Source organism: Gobio gobio (assembly GCF_949357685.1).
Source record: "Gobio gobio genome assembly, chromosome: 11".
Taxonomy (NCBI): domain Eukaryota; kingdom Metazoa; phylum Chordata; class Actinopteri; order Cypriniformes; family Gobionidae; genus Gobio; species Gobio gobio.
This window is the reverse complement of record NC_137104.1, coordinates 30,593,761-30,619,744: the sequence shown is the minus strand read 5'-3', so window position 1 is coordinate 30,619,744 and position 25,984 is coordinate 30,593,761. Positions and strand designations below refer to the sequence as shown.

The following is a 25,984-nucleotide window of genomic DNA, read 5'->3' as shown; positions in this document are numbered from 1 at the left end:
TATTCACGCCCATGTGACAAACATACACATGCAAGGTCTCGTTGGAATCGTGTGCTCATTGGCTACATTTTCTGTCAGTCATGACGATTCAATGCTTTTATTGGCTCCAGATAAACAGACATTATCATTGGATGAGCACGTCATGACATCAGATAAAACGATCGCTATGGTTGGATATTTTTGACTATATCGCGGCTATCTTTGCATGTTTTTGAGTGGGGTTAGTTGGATTTTGTTCGTAACATTCTAAGCTTTAAACCCATGCCACTTTATTCTACCGGGAGACTGTTTTTGGTGCATTATTTTATTGCATAACAGTCTAGTATGATACTTCGCTCCGCAGAAATGCAATGTAAACAAAGGATTAACCATCAATATTACACCGTTATTGTTTCGTTGGATTAAAATGCTCTATGGGATGTTATTCAGTGGACCCTCACCTTTCCATTCGTTCTGGAATTGTTTGCAATGGATGCGTGTTTGGCTCGTAATTAGGACACTAAAGGTATGTACTCTGTTTTTATTTATAAAATCGTTGATGTGTATTGCTTACATTGATGCAAAAATACAGCCGTTATAAGCTTTTCAATGAAAAACAGTGGTCTGTCCTCGATGCTTGAGGTTTAGACCTTTAGAATGATATATAGTTTGTCAAGATTAATGATGTTTTTTTACGTTAAATCTATTAACAAACATTACACTCGTGCTAAAAATAGCGCTTCAACCCGTGCACGTGCTCATGAAGCTTATCATTAAAGATGATTAAAAAAAATCTTGTTCTCACGTATCTATCATATATTTGTTGCCCCTTTACAGAGCTGCACATTACGTTTACAATAAACTATAAATCTTGAAATGTTATATTATTTGTGTAGGCCCATATAATTATTTACATTCATATATAAATTAAATATAAATTGTTTTTTTTATAAATGTATTTAATAAGAACACAAAGTAATTTGTACCTTTTCATTAACATTTTTAGATTTTATAAAATTAGTCCAGAGATGTTTTTTCAAGAATTACTTTTTGTAATTGCAAATTTTTTTAACTACCCAGCGGGCAATTGATGTCAAAACGACGTCAAATTGACATCAAACATTGACGTCAAAAAACAGGTCAAAAATGCAAATCAAATTGATGTCAAAAACTTGATGTCAATTTGACATCCACACATTGATGTCTTCTTGACCACCAAAATAATGACCCAAAAGTAATAATGCAAGAACAATTTATTAATCAGGCTTATATGTAAAAAATACTAATGCATTTTGGTACACACAATACAGGATTTTGTATCAAGAGACAATGTAAAGCAAATTAAAACAGCATGGAAAAGATGATTGATGTAGATAAATGTACACCAAATCTGAATACAGATCAATCGCTGCCCATTCCCCCATATCTGTCAGGAGCAGATATAGTTCTCCATATGATTTGTTTATATCAGCCTCTGAAGATGCTGGGCTTGACTGCTGTACAGCACCTGAATGAAGATGGAGCAAATATTGTATTACGTGTTTCACAGCATTTAAAGCATAAATACTATTTTCAGCAACCATCACTTGTTCATCATTTATTCACAAAGTAATTTAAACTCTCTAAAGCTAGTGTTATACTTTCTGTGTTGTGCTGCCATTCTAATAATACATGACTAGTTAACTACAGTAGGCTACTGTAGCACCTGCTGCACTATTTCAGAAGTAAACACAAGTTCTTGTGTTCCGTCTAGGCCTCTGACGTGAACTCGTGAAGCACCACGACGCATGCGCGAGAATATGACGTAGAGCCGAAAGCGAGGAGCTTTGTTTACAAGCAGAGGAAGACGCGCCATATCTAAGCTGCTGAATTCTACATTGATTGTGCTTTAGGTCTTGGCTTAGAGTGCTCAAATGGTGCTAAAGCGTGCCCGAACGACGACTCTACGTCATATTCTCGTCCATGCGTCATGGTGCTTCGTGAATGGAGGCCTTTCTGAGCCATTGGATTTAAAAAAAAATATCTTAATTTGTGTTCCGAAGATGAACAAAGGTCTTAGTGGACTAATGTAGTATCAGATTTCTATTTTTAATAAATGTTGTTGAATAAAAAAATCAATATTAAGCAGCACATCTGTTTCCATTATTAATAATAACTGAGCAGCAAATCATTCGTATGATTTCTGAAGGATCATGTGACACTGAAGACTGGAGTAATGATGCTGAAAATACAGCTTTGATCACAGGAATAAATTACACTTTAAAATATATTCAAATTAGAAAACAGCTGTTTTAATATTCTTTCACAATGTTATTGTCTTTACTGTACTTTTAATCAAATAAATGCAGTCTTGGTGGGCATTAGAGACTTTTTTAAAAGATATACAACACCAACACCAAACTTTTGAATGTGTATGTTTGAGGTTTCACTTACTTGTCACATGGTTCATAGCACCTTAAGAGATGTCCAATAGGAGATCCACTCCAACTCTGCTACGGTGCAGGGCTTCAACCTGGAAAGCATCAACATAAACAATTTATCACAGAGCAAACAATATTTAGTATACAATGCCAGGTGTATTAAAAGGATAGAAGCTACAGCAGAGGTGAAATGTGAGAAAGAAAGGTAAAAAAAAAATCTCTTTCTCAGAAAAGAGAAAGTTTAATACAGAACATATTTCTGTTATTCTTAGGGTATCAGAATTTATGTTTTTAGTTACTTATTCATTTAATATTGTTCATAAAGCGTCACTTATATTTGGATGTCAAAGCCTTCTAAAATGAATTAAATAAATAAAACATTTAATATGAGAAAATAAAGAGAAGATAGATGTATGTGATAGGTGAAAAATATTGTTAAAATGGATATGAGATTAATTAACTTCTTCAGTTCACCTGTGTTTCCTACTTCTCTGTCAGCTGCTTCCTTCAGACATGTTGGGATCTTGAGAGCTTCCCCTCAGTTGTAGAGGGGTTATTTTGTCCTTCCTGAAATCACAGAACATTTTTATCAATATTTTAACCAGTTGCAGACAATTTTCGCGATCGCATTTTTTTCTGTGTAAGTTAAGTGATGTCATCGATTAACATTTAACGTTACCAGACGTTACTGTAAATTAATTAGCCAACTTCTAATGACCCATTCAATTGGCAGCAAAACCTTTACAAAAACTATCAAAACCTGTCATCTACCATAAATATTTGATTAAAAGTCCAAACTTTTATAAACAAGAGCTTACGTTAACGTTAACTTACCTGTTCTGAGGCGGTTGAGATGCTAATGAACTTCGAAGACGCTAAAGTTACATTTCTATAAAGTAAATATTCAACAGAAGCGTCAATTACACGTAAGAAAGGGGTCTGGAACAGTTGTGTGTATTATTTGTGTAACTTTACAGACTAAACTCACCTGAAAGCAGTAAAAAACAACAGCGACAGAGGGAGCTTTGCGGCTTGTCGGTTGGTTGTCAGCTGTTGCTTGCTGCGCCGTTTCCATGGCAACTCTGCGCGCTCCAGTGTTTGAAATCGAGTTGAATGTTCAATGCGCACGCCCATTAAAACACGTCAAAGTCACGCAGCATTTACAAACATAAGCATTTATAATTAACACATTACATTTTAATGCAAAATGCCACTCCTCCACATGATAGTGGGACAATTGTGGCACTTTTATCATTTAAGATTTTTTTATTGTTGTTTTTGCAAACACAACGATTTTAAAACATTGATTCATGTGAAATATGTTACAAATCCAACACAGTTCGAAAGGAAATGCCAAATGGACGTGTTTCGAGGCCTCAGTTAAGAAAAAATACTTAAACTTAAAGAAAAATAATTACTAAATATTGATATCAATGTGATGTCAATATGACATCAATTTGATGTCTAAAACATGACATTGATTTGATGTAAATTGAACGTCAAAAATTTTGGCCAACATATCCATAAAATCAATTTTAGTGTGGGATTAACTTCCGATTTTCACCTAATTAACACTGGAAGAAATTGCTGTCCAAACTGAATTTAAAATGGTGTGTACAGTATATTGGTCAAGTCTTGACTCATATTTGACGTCAAATTGACATCAAGGTGCCCGCTGGGTATCCACTCACCTAATTTAATATATATTTTTGTTATAGCTTATGATTATATATTTTTATTTTATTGCTCAACAGTAGTTCTCATCGCCGATGAGGTCTTTAAATATTTTGAGAAGGTCTTAAAAAAGTATAGTATAGTCATTCCGTTTCATGTTGACCGAGTTTGGTGGTACTTTAGTTGAGTATTTGTGCACATTTATGTGTGTGCGTGTGTGGTCAAACTGCAAACACAAAACAATTCACAATTATTATCTAGTAATGTTCACATCACCAAATACGTTTCTAAAACATTGTAACATCAGCTTTGTGTACTAAGCATTAAACTTTGTTTAACTAAATGCAACATATTTTACAGGCAATACAAACTGTAAATGTCTAAAACAAAACAAATATATAACATATAGGCGTTTAGGCGCTAATCGCAAATAGCGATCTTCATAGTGATACACAAACCATCACAACACTTAAACAACATAACACTACTCACCACGCTGGGAATATAATGTAAGATTATAGTTTTAGCTGGAATTATTAAATGTTCAAATCTTCATTTGAGATCAACATGGCTTTCATGACTTTCATGACATGACTCAGTTCTCTAAGTTCAGTTTGTTTTTCCCTGCACTTCTTCCTGCACGATCACATCACTTGGGCTCACCGGAACAACGTCCTTAAAGGGGCAGCACCCAACATCAGGGATTACCAGTCCACACACACACACACACACACACACACACACACACACACACACACACACACACACACACACACACACACACACACACACACACACACACACACACACACACACACACACACACACAAATCCCTGAAGAGATGGAATGTTTTTTTTTATATCCTGTTTCAAAACTAACACAATGCTGCCATCTTGTGTTCATTGAGGGGAGGGCACACACAGGCGCAATACATTATACAAATAAATATTTATAAAATATATATATATATTCATCTGAAAAATAGTATAGTCATTTAAAATTAATCTAAGTTCAATTGCCAAACATACAATCTTAATTTAATTGAAATCAAAATATGATTTTACAAGATATGAGACAATTTCTGTTCCCCTTTTTTGTCCTTATTTAATCCCTCGCCATGGCAACACCGTTTGAGATATCCAAAATCCGTTCACATTTTAGCATCTTCAGTATCTTTGTTTCATGTTGACCGAGTTTGGTGGAGATTGAATAAATCGCCTACGAGGAGAACGTAAAAACTCAGACCCCGATTTAACCAAAAATTCACCTTAAAACCAAAATATCTGACTTCCTGTTGGTCGGAGCTAATGACTGTAAATTAGAAAGTTGTCCGGCTCGAAGAGAACAATATATGTACCGAGTTTGGTGACTGAAGATAAAACTAACCCCCCCACTTTTGTCAAAAGGTGGCGCTAGAGAGGCCCTCATCCCCGCCCATTTCTGATGCTTTGCCAATGTGTACTGACTGACATCTCTGATGTGTGTGTTGAGTTTCAAGCAGTTTCAAGCAATTTCAAGCATGCTAAGAGCCTCAAAACAGCCAAAAGATTATTAAACTTTGACACGTTGCCATGGCAACAGTATTTGAAATTTCAGGAATCCATTTCATACGTCTCTATCTGTCATGTTTTCACATTATACTGATGAAGTTTGAAATAAATCTGGTGAAAATAAGATGGTGATTCAAAGCATTTTTGAAAGTGATACACTTCCTGCTGCCAGTTGGTGGCGCTATAACTTTGACTCACAAAAGTCATATCCATGTGATCGGCCTCTTACAACGAACACATAGCTGAAGTTTCATCCAAATCAGTCAATGTTTGCTGACGTTATAACACACTTCCTGTTTCCCTTTTCTCGCCATAAATTCGTTGCTTCGCCACGGCCAAACCGTATGAGATATCAAAAATCCGCTCGCAATTTAGCATCCTGGATATGTTCTCTTCATGCTGACCGAGTTTGGCGATGATCGAAACAATGGCCTCGGAGGAGTATATTAAATTCCAGAGCATGGGTTTTCCGAACAACCGATTATAGCTCACTTCCTGTTGGGCTGACGCATAACTATGAGCACGAAAGTTGTTTGGCCCGATGAGGTCTATATGTGTACCGAGTTTCATACATGTACGTGCAAGTGTGTTTGATATATGGACCAAGTTTTCAGACCCCACTTAAGGGGGCGCTGTCGAGCCCCCCTGCCACGCCCGGGTACCAGCTTCAGCCCGGCTCTGATGGCCGCGCATTCCGACGCCTGTGCGAAGTTTCAAGAGTTTTCGAGCATGTTAAGTGCCCCAAAAGTACCCGAGAAGTCGAAAAAAAAAAAAAAAAAAAATTAAAAAAAAAATTAAAGCTGCGAGCAGCGATGACGGGCCCAAGCCGGTGGCACCGCCACCCCGGTGGCATCAGTTTAACTGTGCACGGCAGGCAATAGGCATTTAAAATGGGAAAACATAAAAGGACTATGTCAAAGTCATCTGAATTCACCACATTAACTGCAGCAGTTGGTGCTGCTATGACCACAAACCACAACAGCCACATCTATGAGATCAATTAAATTTATATGAATTTCATGTCAGATTATGTCAAAGGTCAAATTGGAATGAGTTCAGAATACCATTCGAATGCTGATGTTGTTTTATTCTAACACTTCTCTTCATGTGTTTTTGAGCTACCTTAGCTACCATTTGTGCACCAATCTTATGCACCATAAAACATGCTTTAATTTCAATATGGGTGGTCCAATAAATTTTTTTTAATAAAAAATGTATAAATGGAGCCAAATCACAGAAACTGCAAAGATGATTTTAATATCAGTGTCAGGTAAGAGTAAGATGCGTGTCTACATTTTATGGAAGTTTATTATAAATAGCCACTTTTATAAAATCATGTGAAATTTATGTTTTAATACATTTATATTATATCAGTAAATAATTAATTTAAAGACATGTGCATCATACGTGATCTTGGCAAACACATCACATGACGTTTTTATTTCAAGTGATAGTTATTTGTGATAGCCTATATGAAAGGGTTAAATTATGATCAAGAGAGAAAGTCACACACACACACACACACACACAATGATAGAGTGAGAGTGAGGGGGAGGGGAAGGACTGAGAGAAAGGCACACACACAAACTCACAGGGTGAGAGAGAGACCCCCCCCACACACACACACACACACACACACACAGATAGAGAGGGGGAAGGGGAAGGACAGGCAGATGGCATTCCATAGACTTAATGGTTTGTATACTGTACAAACTGTACATTCTATCCCCCTACACTACCCCTAAGCCTACATATCGCACACACACACACACACACACACACACACACACACACACCATAGCTGTCAACCCTCCCGTTTTTTCCGGGTTTCTCACGTATTTTAGCTCTTTTCCCGCTGTCTTCCCGTTTTAGTATTTTCCCGTAAAATATCCCGTATTTTTACGTTCTGATTGTGTTAACTCAGAACACGCAACTATCTAGTTTAGTGCCAGAAGACGCGAATGAGAAGTCGCGCGCACTGTGAGAAAATTTTCCGTGCACTCATCCGAGAGCGCGCACACGTCTCTCAGCGCGCAAATATTGAGTTCTCTTTCAAGTCTTGCTCTTGAATGGACAAACTCACGCAAAAAGTATGTCAACATATTGATGAGTATTCTAGCAGACATAGTCTGTATATGGCTTAAGTAAGCTTTATACAGTCCAGAAAAGACGACGCATATCCGAGGTCTTAAAGGGGCAGTAGCCTTTACTGCTGTCTGTTTAATGTCAAACAAAAGACAAGGGCATCACTCACTGCTCTTGATTGAATAACGTTTGTAAGTTTAATAGGATTAATCTTTAATTTATACAGTCATATATGCAATGTTATTTTACATTTGATCAATTTCTGTACCTGAAAACTAATGTTAGACGTACCTGAAAAACCTGAAAAGCATAGTTTATTTTATTAGTATCTTTGCTCAATAGTATTTATTTGTGCTGCTGCTTGTATTTAAATGATTTGTTCTTATTATTTTCTTTTGTTTTATTTGACAGTAGTCCTTTTTTCCCTGAACATAGCAAATACTGAACCGTACCGAAACGGTGAACCTTAAACCGTGATACAAACCGAACCGTGAGCAATCTGTACCGTTACACCCCTAGCGTAACGTATGATAAAATGACTGAAAAAAGGTTGGGAAACACTGGCTTAGGCTACTATCGAAGAAGAAGAAGACAGTTGCAGCCACGGTTGGGAGGAAGAGGGAAAAAGTAGCGGGAAGTAAACTTCAAGGAGAGTATAGTAATAATAAATGATAATAAATGGAATAAATAAATAATAAATGAAAATAATAAATGTTATATTTACCCATGGCCTTCCCTGTTATACAGAAATGTAATAGTTATCAAACCTTCCTTAACTGTATAAATAATAAATGAAATATAGATGAATCATCATTAAAGCTACAATTTTCTCTGTTCCCGTTGATCTTTGATGAACATTAATGACAGGCTGACTCCACAAAATGACTCTAATTTGCCTCTTTGAAAAATAATTCTCTAATTTAACCTTATTACTATACTAATTGTAATATAAATAATACAAATATTAGAAGAAAAATATTTTAAGTGGTCATTATTGACAATAAATATTGCACAACTAGTATTTAGTACCAAAAGATCTCCTCAAAATATTCAATAAATATTATTGAACTAAAATATAGAACATTTATTTAATTGAAAAATAGTTAAGGTGTATGGTCACATTTGACCATCAATTAGTATGAGTATGACCAATTAGTATGGAATACCTGAAGGCTAAGTACAATAAAAAACATTAACATTAATGTTAACATTGTTGCATTACTCTCCATTATAAAACGATCCTGTATGGTTGATGTAATAATCAATGCACACTATGCTGTACTGTTTACCAAAACTTGCTGCAAACCCCTGTAAAGTGGAGCTGTTGTGTATCAAGCCATTCAAATGTATTGACACAGCGCTAGAAGTATTGAGATTTCTGTGAAGCACGACTGCGCGCGCCGCCGGGAGATGATAGAGCATGTCGCAACTCCGTATGGTTTTTCAACACTCTGGCTTTAACTGTTATGCCATATTAGCGCCAAAACGCTATTTATTGTTTGAATTTCGCATTAAAACTTTAAAAAATGTAAAAGCTTAGACATTGTTTAATATCAAAAGCAGGTTTGGCAATTTGGCGTGAGATTAAGTTGGGCAGCGTGAGAGCGTGAGACAGAGCCTGAAAGCGTGAGTGTCACGCCAAATGCGTGAGAGTTGGCAACCCTAGGCAAAAGAGAACTCGATGTGAGCAGGAAACTGACGCGAGTCTATCTATGCATCGAGTGTGTGTGTGTGTGTGTGTGTGTCAGTGTCCCTTGAATAGCTGACATGAGACGCATCCACAGACAGGACACTGACACACACACATACACATACACATACACACACACACAGACAGGACACACACACACACACACACACACACACACAGACAGGACACTAACACACACACAGACAGGACACTGGCATACAGCGCGCTCTCTTGTGTCTTGTCGCGCTTGGAAGCATGTACATGAATAGGAGCGTGATCATGTAACGCTAAGCAAAAATGGATATAAAAACGGACGCTGTGTTATTTGCGTTAAATATTTTTAATGCGTTAAGCTTCCGTTTCACGTTGACCGAGTTTGGTGGAGATTGAATAAAATCACCTACGAGGAGAACGTAAAAACTCAGACCCTGAATTATACAAATATTCACGTTCAAACAAAAACTTTCTGTGAAAAAAAGACACTTATAAACAGACACTTGTAGAAAATAATGTGAATTTTTTTAAAAAATTAATTTGAACTATGTCAGTAAATAATGAATTTAAAGACAAATGTGTCAAAAGTGATCTTTGCAAACACAGCACATGACCTTCTGTAAAGCACATGTATAGAAAACACACTCACACTCCTCTGTTTTAAAAAAAGAGTTCTGTCTGAATGAGTACATGAAATCACGGCTGTCAGGTGATAAGAATTGTAACTCAAATGTCATTTAGAAAATGAGTCCTGTAGTGATATAGTGTCATAGTTCATGTCCACATTAACCACTACGTTGTAATACCAATACCCATGTCATCATACACATTTGTGTCCTCATAAATCACATAAGCAAGCACAGAGAGAGAGAGAGAGAGAGAGAAAGGGAGTTTCAAAAATAATACAACACTGCCCCCTTTTGGTGATAGAGGGGAGGGCACACAAACAGCCAAAAACATTATTAAACTTTGACATGTTGCCATGGCAGCATTATTTGAAATATCAGGAATTCATTCATATGTCTCTATCTGTCATGTTTTCACATTATACTGATGAAGTTTGAAGTCAATCGTGTGAAAATAAGATGGTGATTCAAAGCATTTTTGAAAGTGACACACTTCCTGCTGCCAGTTGGTGGCGCTATAACTTTGACTCACAAAAGTCATATCCATGTGATCGGCCTCTTACAACGAACACACAGCTGAAGTTTCATCCAAATCAGTCAATGTTTGCACAAGTTATTACACACTTCCTGTTTACCTTTTCTCGCCATAAATTCGTTGCTTCGCCACGGCCAAACCGTTTAAGATATCAAAAATCCGTTCGCAATTTAGCATCCTCTGTGTCTTGACTTCATGCTGACCGAGTTTGGCACTGATTGAAACAATGGCCTCGGAGGAGTATATTAAATTCCAGAGCATGTGTTTTCAGAACAACCCATATTAGCTCACTTCCTGTTGGGCTGACACGTAACTTAGAGCACGAAAGTTGTTTGGCCCGATGAGGTCTATATGTGTACCGAGTTTCATACATGTACGTGCAAGTGTGTTTGATATATAGACCAAGTTTTCAGACACCACTTTAGGGGGCGCTGTCGAGCCCCCCTGCCACGCCCGGGTACCAGCTTCAGCCCGGCTCTGATGGCCGCGCATTCCGATGTGTGTGCAAAGTTTCAAGAGTTTTTGAGCATGGTAAGGGCCCCAAAAGTGCCCGAGAAGTCGATAAAATAATAATAATAATAATAATTAAAGCTGCGAGCAGCGATGACGGGCCCAAGCCGGTGGCACCGCCACCCCGGTGGCATCAGTTTAACTGTGCACGGCAGGCAATAGGCATTTAAAATGGGAAAACATAAAAGGACTATGTCAAAGTCATCTGAATTCACCACATTAACTGCAGCAGTTGGTGCTGCTATGACCACAAACCACAACAGCCACATCTATGAGATCAATTAAATTTATATGAATTTCATGTCAGATTATGTCAAAGGTCAAATTGGAATGAGTTCAGAATACCATTCGAATGCTGATGTTGTTTTATTCTAACACTTCTCTTCATGTGTTTTTGAGCTACCTTAGCTACCATTTGTGCACCAATCTTATGCACCATAAAACATGCTTTAATTTCAATATGGGTGGTCCAATAAAAATTTTTTAATAAAAAATTTATAAATGGAGCCAAATCACAGAAACTGCAAAGATGATTTTAATATCAGTGTCAGGTAAGAGTAAGATGCGTGTCTACATTTTATGGAAGTTTATTATAAATAGCCACTTTTATAAAATCATGTGAAATTTATGTTTTAATACATTTATATTATATCAGTAAATAATTAATTTAAAGACATGTGCATCAGACGTGATCTTGGCAAACACATCACATGACGTTTTTATTTCAAGTGATAGTTATTTGTGATAGCCTATATGAAAGGGTTAAATTATGATCAAGAGAGAAAGTCACACACACACACACACACACACACACACACACAATGATAGAGTGAGAGTGAGGGGGAGGGGAAGGACTGAGAGAAAGGCACACACACAAACTCACAGGGTGAGAGAGAGACCCCCCCCCCCTCCCCACACACACACACAGATAGAGAGGGGGAAGGGGAAAGACAGGCAGATGGCATTCCATAGACTTAATGGTTTGTATACTGTACAAACTGTACATTATATCCCCCTACACTACCCCTAAGCCTACATATCGCACACACACACACACACACACACCATAGCTGTCAACCCTCCCGTTTTTTCCGGGTTTCTCACGTATTTTAGCTCTTTTCCCGCTGTCTTCCCGTTTTAGTATTTTCCCGTAAAATATCCCGTATTTTTACGTTCTGATTGTGTTAACTCAGAACACGCAACTATCTGGTTTAGTGCCAGAAGACGCGAATGAGAAGTTGCGCGCACTGTGAGAAAATTTTCCGTGCACTCATCCGAGAGCGCGCACACGTCTCTCAGCGCGCAAATATTGAGTTCTCTTTCAAGTCTTGCTCTTGAATGGACAAACTCACGCAAAAAGTATGTCAACATATTGATGAGTATTCTAGCTGACATAGTCTGTATATGGCTTAAGTAAGCTTTATACAGTCCAGAAAAGACGACGCATATCCGAGGTCTTAAAGGGGCAGTAGCCTTTACTGCTGTCTGTTTAATGTCAAACAAAAGACAAGGGCATCACTCACTGCTCTTGATTGAATAACTTTTGTAAGTTTAATAGGATTAATCTTTAATTTATACAGTCATATATGCAATGTTATTTTACATTTGATCAATTTCTGTACCTGAAAACTAATGTTAGACGTACCTGAAAAACCTGAAAAGCATAGTTTATTTTATTAGTATCTTTGCTCAATAGTATTTATTTGTGCTGCTGCTTGTATTTAAATGATTTGTTCTTATTATTTTCTTTTGTTTTATTTGACAGTAGTCCTTTTTTCCCTGAACATAGCAAATACTGAACCGTACCGAAACGGGGAACCTTAAACCGTGATACAAACCGAACCGTGAGCAATCTGTACCGTTACACCCCTAGCGTAACGTATGATAAAATGACTGCAAAGGTTGGGAAACACTGGCTTAGGCTACTATCGAAGAAGAAGAAGACAGTTGCAGCCGCGCGGTTGGGAGGAAGAGGGAAAAAGTAGCGGGAAGTAAACTTCAAGGAGAGTATAGTAATAATAAATGATAATAAATGGAATAAATAAATAATAAATGAAAATAATAAATGTTATATTTACCCATGGCCTTCCCTGTTATACAGAAATGTAATAGTTATCAAACCTTCCTTAACTGTATAAATAATAAATGAAATATAGATGAATCATCATTAAAGCTACAATTTTCTCTGTTCCCGTTGTTCTTTGATGAACATTAATGACAGGCTGACTCCACAAAATGACTCTAATTTGCCTCTTTGAAAAATAATTCTCTAATTTAACCTTATTACTATACTAATTGTAATATAAATAATACAAATATTAGAAGAAAAATATTTTAAGTGGTCATTATTGACAATAAATATTGCACAACTAGTATTTAGTACCAAAAGATCTCCTCAAAATATTCAATAAATATTATTGAACTAAAATATAGAACATTTATTTAATTGAAAAATAGTTAAGGTGTATGGTCACATTTGACCATCAATTAGTATGAGTATGACCAATTAGTATGGAATACCTGAAGGCTAAGTACAATAAAAAACATTAACATTAATGTTAACATTGTTGCATTACTCTCCATTATAAAACGATCCTGTATGGTTGATGTAATAATCAATGCACACTATGCTGTACTGTTTACCAAAACTTGCTGCAAACCCCTGTAAAGTGGAGCTGTTGTGTATCAAGCCATTCAAATGTATTGACACAGCGCTAGAAGTATTGAGATTTCTGTGAAGCACGACTGCGCGCGCCGCCGGGAGATGATAGAGCATGTCGCAACTCCGTATGGTTTTTCAACACTCTGGCTTTAACTGTTATGCCATATTAGCGCCAAAACGCTATTTATTGTTTGAATTTCGCATTAAAACTTTAAAAAATGTAAAAGCTTAGACATTGTTTAATATCAAAAGCAGGTTTGGCAATTTGGCGTGAGATTAAGTTGGGCAGCGTGAGAGCGTGAGACAGAGCCTGAAAGCGTGAGTGTCACGCCAAATGCGTGAGAGTTGGCAACCCTAGGCAAAAGAGAACTCGATGTGAGCAGGAAACTGACGCGAGTCTATCTATGCATCGAGTGTGTGTGTGTGTGTGTGTGTGTGTGTGTGTGTGTGTGTGTGTGTGTGTGTGTGTGTGTGTGTGTGTGTGTGTGTGTGTGTGTGTGTGTGTGTGTGTGTGTGTGTGTGTGTGTGTGTGTGTGTCAGTGTCCCTTGAATAGCTGACATGAGACGCATCCACACAGATAGGACACTGACACACACACATACACATACACACACACACAGACAGGACACACACACACACACACACACAGACAGGACACTAACACACACACAGACAGGACACTGGCATACAGCGCGCTCTCTTGTGTCTTGTCGCGCTTGGAAGCATGTACATGAATAGGAGCGTGATCATGTAACGCTAAGCAAAAATGGATATAAAAACGGACGCTGTGTTATTTGCGTTAAATATTTTTAATGCGTTAAGCTTCCGTTTCACGTTGACCGAGTTTGGTGGAGATTGAATAAATCACCTACGAGGAGAACGTAAAAACTCAGACCCTGAATTATACAAATATTCACGTTCAAACAAAAACTTTCTGTGAAAAAAAGACACTTATAAACAGACACTTGTAGAAAATAATGTGAATTTTTTTAAAAAATTAATTTGAACTATGTCAGTAAATAATGAATTTAAAGACAAATGTGTCAAAAGTGATCTTTGCAAACACAGCACATGACCTTCTGTAAAGCACATGTATAGAAAACACACTCACACTCCTCTGTTTTAAAAAAAGAGTTCTGTCTGAATGAGTACATGAAATCACGGCTGTCAGATGATAAGAATTGTAACTCAAATGTGATTTAGAAAATGAGTTCTGTAGTGATATAGTGTCATAGTTCATGTCCACATTAACCACTACGTTGTAATACCAATAGCCATGTCATCATACACATTTGTGTCCTCATAAATCACATAAGCAAGCACAGAGAGAGAGAGAGAGAGAAAGGGAGTTTCAAAAATAATACAACACTGCCCCCTTTTGGTGATAGAGGGGAGGGCACACAAACAGTCAAAAACATTATTAAACTTTGACATGTTGCCATGGCAGCATTATTTGAAATATCAGGAATTCATTCATATGTCTCTATCTGTCATGTTTTCACATTATACTGATGAAGTTTGAAGTCAATCGTGTGAAAATAAGATGGTGATTCAAAGCATTTTTGAAAGTGACACACTTCCTGCTGCCAGTTGGTGGCGCTATAACTTTGACTCACAAAAGTCATATCCATGTGATCGGCCTCTTACAACGAACACACAGCTGAAGTTTCATCCAAATCAGTCAATGTTTGCACAAGTTATTACACACTTCCTGTTTACCTTTTCTCGCCATAAATTCGTTGCATCGCCACGGCCAGACTTTTCGAGATATCAAAAATCCGCTCGCAATTTAGCATCCTGGATATGTTCACTTAATGCTGACCGAGTTTGGCAATGATCGAAACAATGGCCTCGGAGGAGTATATTAAATTCCAGAGCATGCGTTTTCCGAACAACCCATAATAGCTCACTTCCTGTTGGGCTGACACATAACTATGAGCACGAAAGTTGTTCGGCCCGATGAGGTCTAAATGTGTACCAAGTTTCATACATGTACGTGCAAGTGTGTTTGATATATGGACCAAGTTTTCAGACCCCACTTAAGGGGGCGCTGTCGAGCCCCCCTGCCACGCCCGGGTACCAGCTTCAGCCCGGCTCTGATGGCCGCGCATTCCGACGCCTGTGCGAAGTTTCAAGAGTTTTCGAGCATGTTAAGTGCCCCAAAAGTACCCGAGAAGTCGAAAAAAAAACAAAAAACAAAAAAAAAAACAAAGAATAATCTGAGGAAGAACAATAGGGCTCTGCGCCCTTTCAGGGCTTGGGCCCTAATAATAATAATAATAAGAAACAGAGGAAGAACAATAGGGCTCTGCGCCCTTTGGGCTTGGGCCCTAATAATAAGAAACAGAGGAAGAACAATAGGGCTCTGCGCCCTTTCAGGGCTTGGGCCCTAAAAACAAAGAATAATCTGAGGAAGAACAATAGGGCTCTGCGCCCTTTCAGGGCTTGGGCCCTAATAATCCTAAGGAAAACAATAGGGCTCTGCGCCCTTTCAGGCTTGAGCCCTAATAATCTGAGGAAGAACAATAGGGCTCTGCGCCCTTTCAGGGCTTGGGCCCTAAAAAGAATAATCTGAGGAAGAACAATAGGGCTCTGCGCCCTTTCAGGCTTGAGCCCTAAAAAAAAAACCAAAGAATAATCTGAGGAAGAACAATAGGGCTCTGCGCCCTTTGGGCTTGGGCCCTAAATATATAATCATAATCTATAACAAAATATATATTAAATTAGGTGAGTGGATAGTTAAAAAAAATTGCAATTACAAAAAGTAATTCTTGAAAAAACATCTCTGGACTAATTATCTTATCACCTGACAGCCGTGATTCCATGTACTCATTCAGACAGAACTCTTTTTTAAAACAGAGGAGTGTGAGTGTGTTTTCTATACATGTGCTTTAAGGTCATGTGCTGTGTTTGCAAAGATCACTTTTGACACATTTGTCTTTAAATTCATTATTTACTGGCATAGTTCAAATTTATTTTAAAACAAAATTCACATTGTTTTCTACAAGTGTCTGTTTATAAGTGTCTTTTTTTCACAGAAAGTTTTTGTTTGAACGTGAATATTTGTATAATTCAGGGTCTGAGTTTTTACGTTCTCCTCGTAGGCGATTTATTCAATCTCCACCAAACTCGGTCAACGTGAAACGGAAGCTTAACGCATTAAAAATATTTAACGCAAATAACGCAGCGTCCGTTTTTATATCCATTTTTGCTTAGCGTTACATGATCACGCTCCTATTCATGTAAATGCTTCCAAGCGCGACAAGACACAAGAGAGCGCGCTGTATGCCAATGTCCTGTCTGTGTGTGTGTGTGTGTGTGTGTGTGTGTGTCAGTGTCCTGTCTGTTTGTGTGTGTGTGTGTGTGTGTGTGTGTGTGTGCCAGTGTCCTGTCTGTGTGTGTGTCAGTGTCCTGTCTGTGTGTGTGTGTGTGTGTGTGTGTGTGTGTGTGTGTGTGTGTGTGTGTGTGTGTGTGTGTGTGTGTCAGTGTCCTGTCTGTGTGGATGCGTCTCATGTCAGCTAATCAAGGGACACTGACACACACACACACACACACACACACACACTCGACGCATAGATAGACACGCGTTAGTTTCCTGCTCACATCGAGTTCTCTTTTGCTCTTGAACAACCAATAACAGAGGATTTTGAGTATTCTCGTATTTAATCATCTTTAAGTGCACAAAACTATGAAAATATATGAAAGCGCGGCACAATGCGCTTATGCGCATCCCGGGTGCAGAATGATGCGCTTAAAGCAACATGGAGTCAGAGGGCGCAGTGCACCGCGAGTGCACATTAAAAAGTTCACGGCATAAAGAGACGATGAGCGTTGAGCGCACAAATCCTAGTCTACTATTTATATCGGTCGGTTTCTTCACAGTTTTAAATTCCGGTTATTGTGCGTGTGATGCCTTGTGTTGTCACCCGGGTAGGGAGCACAACATCGTTCAGAAACCGCTAGATAAACTCCAGGAAGATAAATTATTTTATCTGCATATCAAGTATTATAACGGGAATATATCATCTTGGAGTGAGCTTTACCGAGCAGCTGACTGACTGTAACCAAACACAACGCGCAGTTTGAATGCTGAACGGAGAATGATGGACAGCTACAGCGGAGGAAAGACATTCAGCTATGGAATGGCTTTAGATGACTTTGTACTAGCAAATCATAAAATACTAATAATGATTGCTGAAAGATCATGTGACAATATATATTTCTGATGATTATTTAATTACCACGACATGCCTAATCTGAGCAAGTGACTGCCTGTCTTGAGTTTTGTCGACAGACGGAGGTGGCACGAAATGTGACGGAGGCGGCCGCTATGCAGGAAAAACCATAGAAAAACCCTGCAGCCATTGTTTAAACTCATCCTTCTCCAACCAGGAGTCCGCAAATTTACATTTCCCCATTTCGGAGTCTGTTTCGCAACGTGTTGAGGGCGACACATCACCTAACTGCGCATTTCGCAAAATACGTGACATCACCCATAGACGGTGTGCGCGCCCGAGCTGATCTCACTGACATATCACTATTCAGACAGGACTAGTTTTCTAAATTATATTTGAGTTACAATTCTCATCACCCAACATCTGTGATTTCAAATATATTCAAAATAATGTTTTCAGAGATTGAAGTAAAAAAAACTTTCTCCCACCATTTAGATTTTATTTATTTTTGTTGTTAAAATCTTGTGAATCTTGTTCAATGTGCAGATTGCCTCTCTCTCAGTCCTTCCCCTCCCCCCTCACTCTCAGGCTCACCCTGGGTGTGTGTGTGTGGGGTCTCTCTCTCACCCTGTGAGTTTGTGTGTGTGCCTTTCTCTCTTGATGATGATAATTTACCCCTTTCATATCATAGACTATCACAAATAACTATCACTTGTGAATAAGTAAAAAAAGAACTATACAAATACCTTGAATTAAATACTGGCCTTCTGGACTTATAACATTTTGAGCAGGAAAAGATAACTTTTCACATATTTGAAAGAGATCTATTTCATCCCATGACATTAAAAATCATCTACATTTAAATGACATCATGGGTGTGGCTTGTGGTGATAGTGGCACCAGCTGCTGTGGTAAATGTGACATATTCGAGCGATTTAAAAAAATTATCCTGTTTAAATGCATATTGCCTGCCGTGCACAGTTATGCTGATGCCACCGGCGTGGCGGTGCCACCGGCTTGGGCCCGTCATCGCTGCTCGCAGCTTTAATTAGGGCCCAAGCCCAAAGGGCGCAGAGCCCTATTGTTCTTCCTCTGTTTCTTATTAGGGCTCAAGCCTGAAAGGGCGCAGAGCCCTATTGTTTTCCTTAGGATTATTAGGGCCCAAGCCCTGAAAGGGCGCAGAGCCCTATTGTTCTTCCTCTGTTTCTTATTAGGGCTCAAGCCTGAAAGGGCGCAGAGCCCTATTGTTTTCCTTAGGATTATTAGGGCCCAAGCCCAAAGGGCGCAGAGCCCTATTGTTCTTCCTCTGTTTCTTATTATTAGGGCCCAAGCCCTGAAAGGGCGCAGAGCCCTATTGTTCTTCCTCAGATTATTCTTTGTTTTTTTTTTTTTTTTTTTTTTTTTTTTTTTCGACTTCTCGGGTACTTTTGGGGCACTTAACATGCTCGAAAACTCTTGAAACTTCGCACAGGCGTCGGAATGCGCGGCCATCAGAGCCGGGCTGAAGCTGGTACCCGGGCGTGGCAGGGGGGCTCGACAGCGCCCCCTAAAGTGGGGTCTGAAAACTTGGTCCATATATCAAACACACTTGCACGTACATGTATGAAACTTGGTACACATATAGACCTCATCGGGCCGAACAACTTTCGTGCTCATAGTTATGTGTCAGCCCAACAGGAAGTGAGCTATTATGGGTTGTTCGGAAAACGCATGCTCTGGAATTTAATATACTCCTCCGAGGCCATTGTTTCGATCATTGCCAAACTCGGTCAGCATGAAGAGAACATATCCAGGATGCTAAATTGCGAGCGGATTTTTGATATCTCGAAAAGTCTGGCCGTGGCGATGCAACGAATTTATGGCGAGAAAAGGGAAACAGGAAGTGTGTTATAACTTGTGCAAACATTGACTGGTTTGGATGAAACTTCAGCTGTGTGTTTGTTATAAGAAGCCGATCACATGGATATGACTTTTGTGAGTCAAAGTTATAGCGCCACCAACTGGCAGCAGGAAGTGTGTCACTTTCAAAAATGCTTTGAATCACCATCTTATTTTCACCAGATTTATTTCAAACTTCATCAGTATAATGTGAAAACATGACAGATAGAGACGTATGAAATGGATTCCTGAAATTTCAAATACTGTTGCCATGGCAACGTGTCAAAGTTTAATAATCTTTTGGCTGTTCTGAGGCTCTTAGCATGCTTGAAATTGCTTGAAACTGCTTGAAACTCAACACACACATCAGAGATGTCAGTCAGTACACATGGGCAAAGCCTCAGAAACGGGCGGGGATGAGGGGCTCTCTAGCGCCACCTTTTGACAAAAGTGAAGGGCTTCGTTTCATCTACAATCACCAAACTCAGTATATATATTGACCTCATCGAGCCGGACAACTTTCTAATTTACAGTCATTAGCTCCGACCAACAGGAAGTCAGATATTTTGGTTTGAAGGTAAATTTTTGGTTAAATCGGGGTCTGAGTTTTTACGTTCTCCTCGTAGGCGTTTTATTCAATCTCCACCAAACTCGGTCAACATGAAACAAAGATACTGAAGATGCTAAAATGTGAACGGATATTGGATATCTCAAACGGTGTTTCCATGGCAAGGGATTAAATAAGGACAAAAAAGGGGAACAGAAATTCTCTGTGTCTGCTGCTCTCCCCTCAATGAACACAAGATGGCAGCATTGTATTAGTTTTGAAGCAGGATAAAAAAAAAACTTGTTTCTCTCTCTCTCTCTCTCTCTCTCTTGTTTGTGATTTATGAGGACACAAATTTGTATAATGACATGGGTATTACACTGGTATTACAACGTGTATGTGTGTGTGTTTAAAAACATACTAAAACAATGTTTTATTAAAATGTAACCAAATAGCTTTAAAATAATCATACTATTTTTCAGATCAATATATTTATTTTATTTAATATATTTCTTCTGAATATTTATTCTCTGTCTGCCCTCCCCTCACTAAAAGGTAGCAGTGTTGTTCTGAGGCTCTTAGCATGCTTGAAATTGCTTGAAACTGCTTGAAACTCAACACACACATCAGAGATGTCAGTCAGTACACATGGACAAAGCCTCAGAAACGGGCGGGGATGAGGGGCTCTCTAGCGCCACCTTTTGACAAAAGTGGGGGGGTTAGTTTTATCTTGAGTCACCAAACTCGGTACATATATTGTTCTCTTCGAGCCGGACAACTTTCTAATTTACAGTCATTAGCTCCGACCAACAGGAAGTCAGATATTTTGGTTTGAAGGTGAATATTTATGTAATTCAGGGTCTGAGTTTTTACGTTCTCCTCGTAGGCGATTTATTCAATCTCCACCAAACTCGGTCAACATGAAACAAAGATACGGAAGATGCTTAAATGCGAACGAATATTGGATATCCCAAACGGTGTTGCCATGGCGAGGGATTAAATAAGGACAAAAAAAGGGGAACAGTAATTGTCTCATATCTTGTAAAATAATATTTTGATTTAAATTAAATTAAGATTGTATGTTTGGTAATTGAACTTAGATTAATTTAAAATGACTGTACTATTTTTCAGATGAATATATATATTTTATAAATATTTCTTTGTATAATGTATTGTGCCCGTGTGTGCTGCCCTTCCCTCAATGAACACAAGATGGCAGCATTGTGTTAGTTTTGAAGCAGGATAAAAAAAAAACTTGTTTCTCTCTCTCTCTCTCTGTGTGTGTGTGTGTGTGTGTGTGTGTGTGTGTGTGTGTGTGTGTGTGTGTGTGTGTGTGTGTGTGTGTGTGTGTGTGTGTGTGTGTGTGTGTGTGTGTGTGTGTGTGTGTGTGTGTGTGTGTGTGTGTGTGTGTGTGTGTGTGTGTGTGTGTGTGTGTGTGTGTGTGTGTGTGTGTGGGCATGTTTTTGTGAAATATCAGGACACAAATGGACACCCAACACCCAACACCCAACCTTTTTTCAGTCATTTTATCATACGTTACGCTAGGGGTGTAACGGTACAGATTGCTCCCGGTTCGGTTTGTATTACGGTTTAAGGTTCACCGTTTCGGTACGGTTCAGTATTTGTTATGTTCAGGGAAAAAAGGACTACTGTCAAATAAAAAAAAAGAAAATAATAAGAACAAATCATTTAAATACAAGCAGCAGCACAAATAAATACTATTGAGCAAAGATAATAATAAAATAAACTATGCTTTTCAGGTTTTTCAGGTACGTCTAACATTAGTTTTCAGGTACAGAAATTGATCAAATGTAAAATAACATTGCATATATGACTGTATAAATTAAAGATTAATCCTATTAAACTTACAAAAGTTATTCAATCAAGAGCAGTGAGTGATGCCCTTGTCTTTTGTTTGACATTAAACAGACAGCAGTAAAGGCTACTGCCCCTTTAAGACCTCGGATATGCGTCGTCTTTTCTGGACTGTATAAAGCTTACTTAAGCCATATACAGACTATGTCTGCTAGAATACTCATCAATATGTTGACATACTTTTTGCGTGAGTTTGTCCGTTCAAGAGCAAGACTTGAAAGAGAACTCAATATTTGCGCGCTGAGAGACGTGTGCGCGCTCTTGGATGAGTGCACGGAAAATTTTCTCACAGTGCGCGCGACTTCTCATTCGCGTCTTCTGGCACTAAACCAGATAGTTGCGTGTTCTGAGTTAACACAATCAGAACTTAAAAATACGGGATATTTTACGGGAAAATACTAAAACGAGAAGACAGCGGGAAAAGAGCTAAAATACGTGAGAAACCCGGAAAAAACGGGAGGGTTGACAGCTATGGTGTGTGTGTGTGTGTGTGTGCGATATGTAGGCTTAGGGGTAGTGTAGGGGGATAGAATGTACAGTTTGTACAGTATACAAACCATTAAGTCTATGGAATGCCATCTGCCTGTCTTTCCCCTTCCCCCTCTCTATCTGTGTGTGTGTGTGTGGGGGGGGAGGGGTCTCTCTCTCACCCTGTGAGTTTGTGTGTGTGCCTTTCTCTCAGTCCTTCCCCTCCCCCTCACTCTCACTCTATCATTGTGTGTGTCTGTGTGTGTGTGTGTGTGTGTGTGTGTGTGTGTGTGTGTGTGTGTGTGTGTGTGTGTGTGTGTGTGTGTGTGTGTGTGTGTGTGTGTGTGTGTGTGTGTGTGTGTGTGTGTGTGTGTGTGTGTGTGTGTGTGTGTGTGTGTGTGTGTGTGTGTGTGTGTGTGTGTGTGACTTTCTCTCTTGATCATAATTTAACCCTTTCATATAGGCTATCACAAATAACTATCACTTGAAATAAAAACGTCATGTGATGTGTTTGCCAAGATCACGTATGATGCACATGTCTTTAAATTAATTATTTACTGATATAATATAAATGTATTAAAACATAAATTTCACATGATTTTATAAAAGTGGCTATTTATAATAAACTTCCATAAAATGTAGACACGCATCTTACTCTTACCTGACACTGATATTAAAATCATCTTACAGTTTCTGTGATTTGGCTCCATTTATACATTTTTTATTAAAAAAAATGTATTGGACCACCCATATTGAAATGAAAGCATGTTTTATGGTGCATAAGATTGGTGCACAAACGGTAGCTAAGGTAGCTCAAAAACACATGAAGAGAAGTGTTAGAATAAAACAACATCAGCATTCGAATGGTATTCTGAACTCATTCCAATTTGACCTTTGACATAATCTGACATGAAATTCATATAAATTTAATTGATCTCATAGATGTGGCTGTTGTGGTTTGTGGTCATAGCAGCACCAACTGCTGCAGTTAATGTGGTGAATTCAGATGACTTTGACATAGTCCTTTTATGTTTTCCCATTTTAAATGCCTATTGCCTGCCGTGCACAGTTAAACTGATGCCACCGGGGTGGCGGTGCCACCGGCTTGGGCCCGTCATCGCTGCTCGCAGCTTTAATTATTATTATTATTATTATTATTATTATTTTATCGACTTCTCGGGCACTTTTGGGGCTCTTACCATGCTCAAAAACTCTTGAAACTTAGCACACACATCGGAATGCGCGGCCATCAGAGCCGGGCTGAAGCTGGTACCCGGGCGTGGCAGGGGGACTCGACAGCGCCCCCTAAAGTGGGGTCTGAAAACTTGGTCTATATATCAAACACACTTGCACGTACATGTATGAAACTCGGTACACATATAGACCTCATTGGGTCAAACAACTTTCGTGCTCTAAGTTACGTGTCAGCCCAACAGGAAGTGAGCTAATATGGGTTGTTCTGAAAACACATGCTCTGGAATTTAATATACTCCTCCGAGGCCATTGTTTCAATCAGTGCCAAACTCGGTCAGCATGAAGTCAAGACACAGAGGATGCTAAATTGCGAGCGGATTTTTGATAACTCAAACGGTTTGGCCGTGGCGAAGCAACGAATTTATGGCGAGAAAAGGGAAACAGGAAGTGTGTAATAACTTGTGCAAACATTGAATGATTTGGATGAAACTTCAGCTGTGTGTTCGTTGTAAGAGGCCGATCACATGGATATGACTTTTGTGAGTCAAAGTTAAAGCGCCACCAACTGGCAGCAGGAAGTGTGTCACTTTCAAAAATGCTTTGAATCCCCATCTTATTTTCACCTGATTGACTTCAAACTTCATCAGTATAATGTGAAAACATGACAGATAGAGACATATGAATGGATTCCTAATATTTCAAAAAATGTTGCCATGGCAACATGTCAAAGTTTAATAATGTTTTTGGCTGTTTGTGTGCCCTCCCCTCTATCACCACAAGGTGGCAGTGTTGTATTATTTTTGAAACTCCCTTTCTCTGTATGTGTGCTTGTTAATGTGATTCATGAGGACACAAATGTGTATGATGACATGGGTATTACACTGATATTACAACGTAGTGGTTAATGTGGACATGAACTATGACACTATATCACTACAGGACTAATTTTCTAAATGACATTTGAGTTACAATTCTTTTCACCTGACAGCCGTGATTTCATGTACTCATTCAGACAGAACTCTTTTTTTAAAACAGAGTGTGAGTGTGTTTTCTATACATGTGCTTTACAGAAGGTCATGTGCTGTGTTTGCAAAGATCACTTTTGACACATTTGTCTTTAAATTCATTATTTACTGACATAGTTCAAATTTATAAAAAAAAAAAAATTCACATTATTTTCTACAAGTGTCTGTTTATAAGTGTCTTTTTTCACAGAAAGTTTGTTTGAACGTGAATATTTGTATAATTCAGTTTCTGAGTTTTTACGTTCTCCTCGTAGGCGATTTATTCAATCTCCACCAAACTCGGTCAACGTGAAACGGAAGCTTAACGCATTAAAAATATTTAACGCAAATAACGCAGCGTCCGTTTTTATATCCATTTTTGCTTAGCGTTACATGATCACGCTCCTATTCATGTAAATGCTTCCAAGCGCGACAAGACACAAGAGAACACGCTGTATGCCAATGTCCTGTGTGTGTGTGTGTGTGTGTCAGTGTCCTGTCTGTGTGTGTGTGTGTGTGTGTGTGTGTGTGTGTGTGTGTGTGTGTGTGTGTGTGTGTGTGTGTGTGTGTGTGTGCGTGTGCGTGTGCGTGTGCGTGTGCGTGTGCGTGTGCGTGTGCGTGTGCGTGTGCGTGTGCGTGTGCGTGTGCGTGTGCGTGTGCGTGTGCGTGTGTGTGTGTGTGTGTGCAGGCCCGTCGCGACAAGGCAGGCAAACCAAGCAATTGCTTGGGGCCTCGAGCTGGCCTGGGGCACCAAGACAGCGACAGGTTAAGAATAAAATGAAACGACAAACTGTGTGAGCGCCCCATTGATAGTCAATGCAGTAAAGTGCAATGACACTGTTATCGGGATCCCCCTTAAGGGGCCACTCTCAGTAGTCGCTGACAGCAGCCAGCCAACAACGCGATCTCTGCTGCGGCAAAATACAAAATCTTCGGATTTGAAGCGGAATTTTATGCTTCAGGAAGCCAGAAAAGAAAAAAGAGAAAGGAAGAGGAGGATAAGAAAAAACAAGATAGTGGTATGTGATAAATTACACTGGATAAAATAGCTCTACTTGTCTTGTACAAAAAAAGTGTAAGTTTGCAGCAGGTAGGCTAGCAAAAATATGTTTATGT

The 25,984-nt window shown here is 38.9% G+C and overlaps 1 long non-coding RNA gene across 1 annotated transcript; it reads right to left on the bottom strand.

Moving 5' to 3' along the window:
* Positions 1 to 1,052: 1,052 nt before the first annotated feature.
* On the bottom strand, positions 1,053 to 4,299 carry LOC307134031. The gene is made up of 5 exons (XR_013817512.1): positions 3,388 to 4,299; positions 3,234 to 3,288; positions 2,874 to 2,966; positions 2,413 to 2,491; positions 1,053 to 1,486 (listed from the first exon to the last, which is right to left on the bottom strand). It is a non-coding gene; the product is annotated as an uncharacterized lncRNA (long non-coding RNA).
* Positions 4,300 to 25,984: the final 21,685 nt, after the last annotated feature.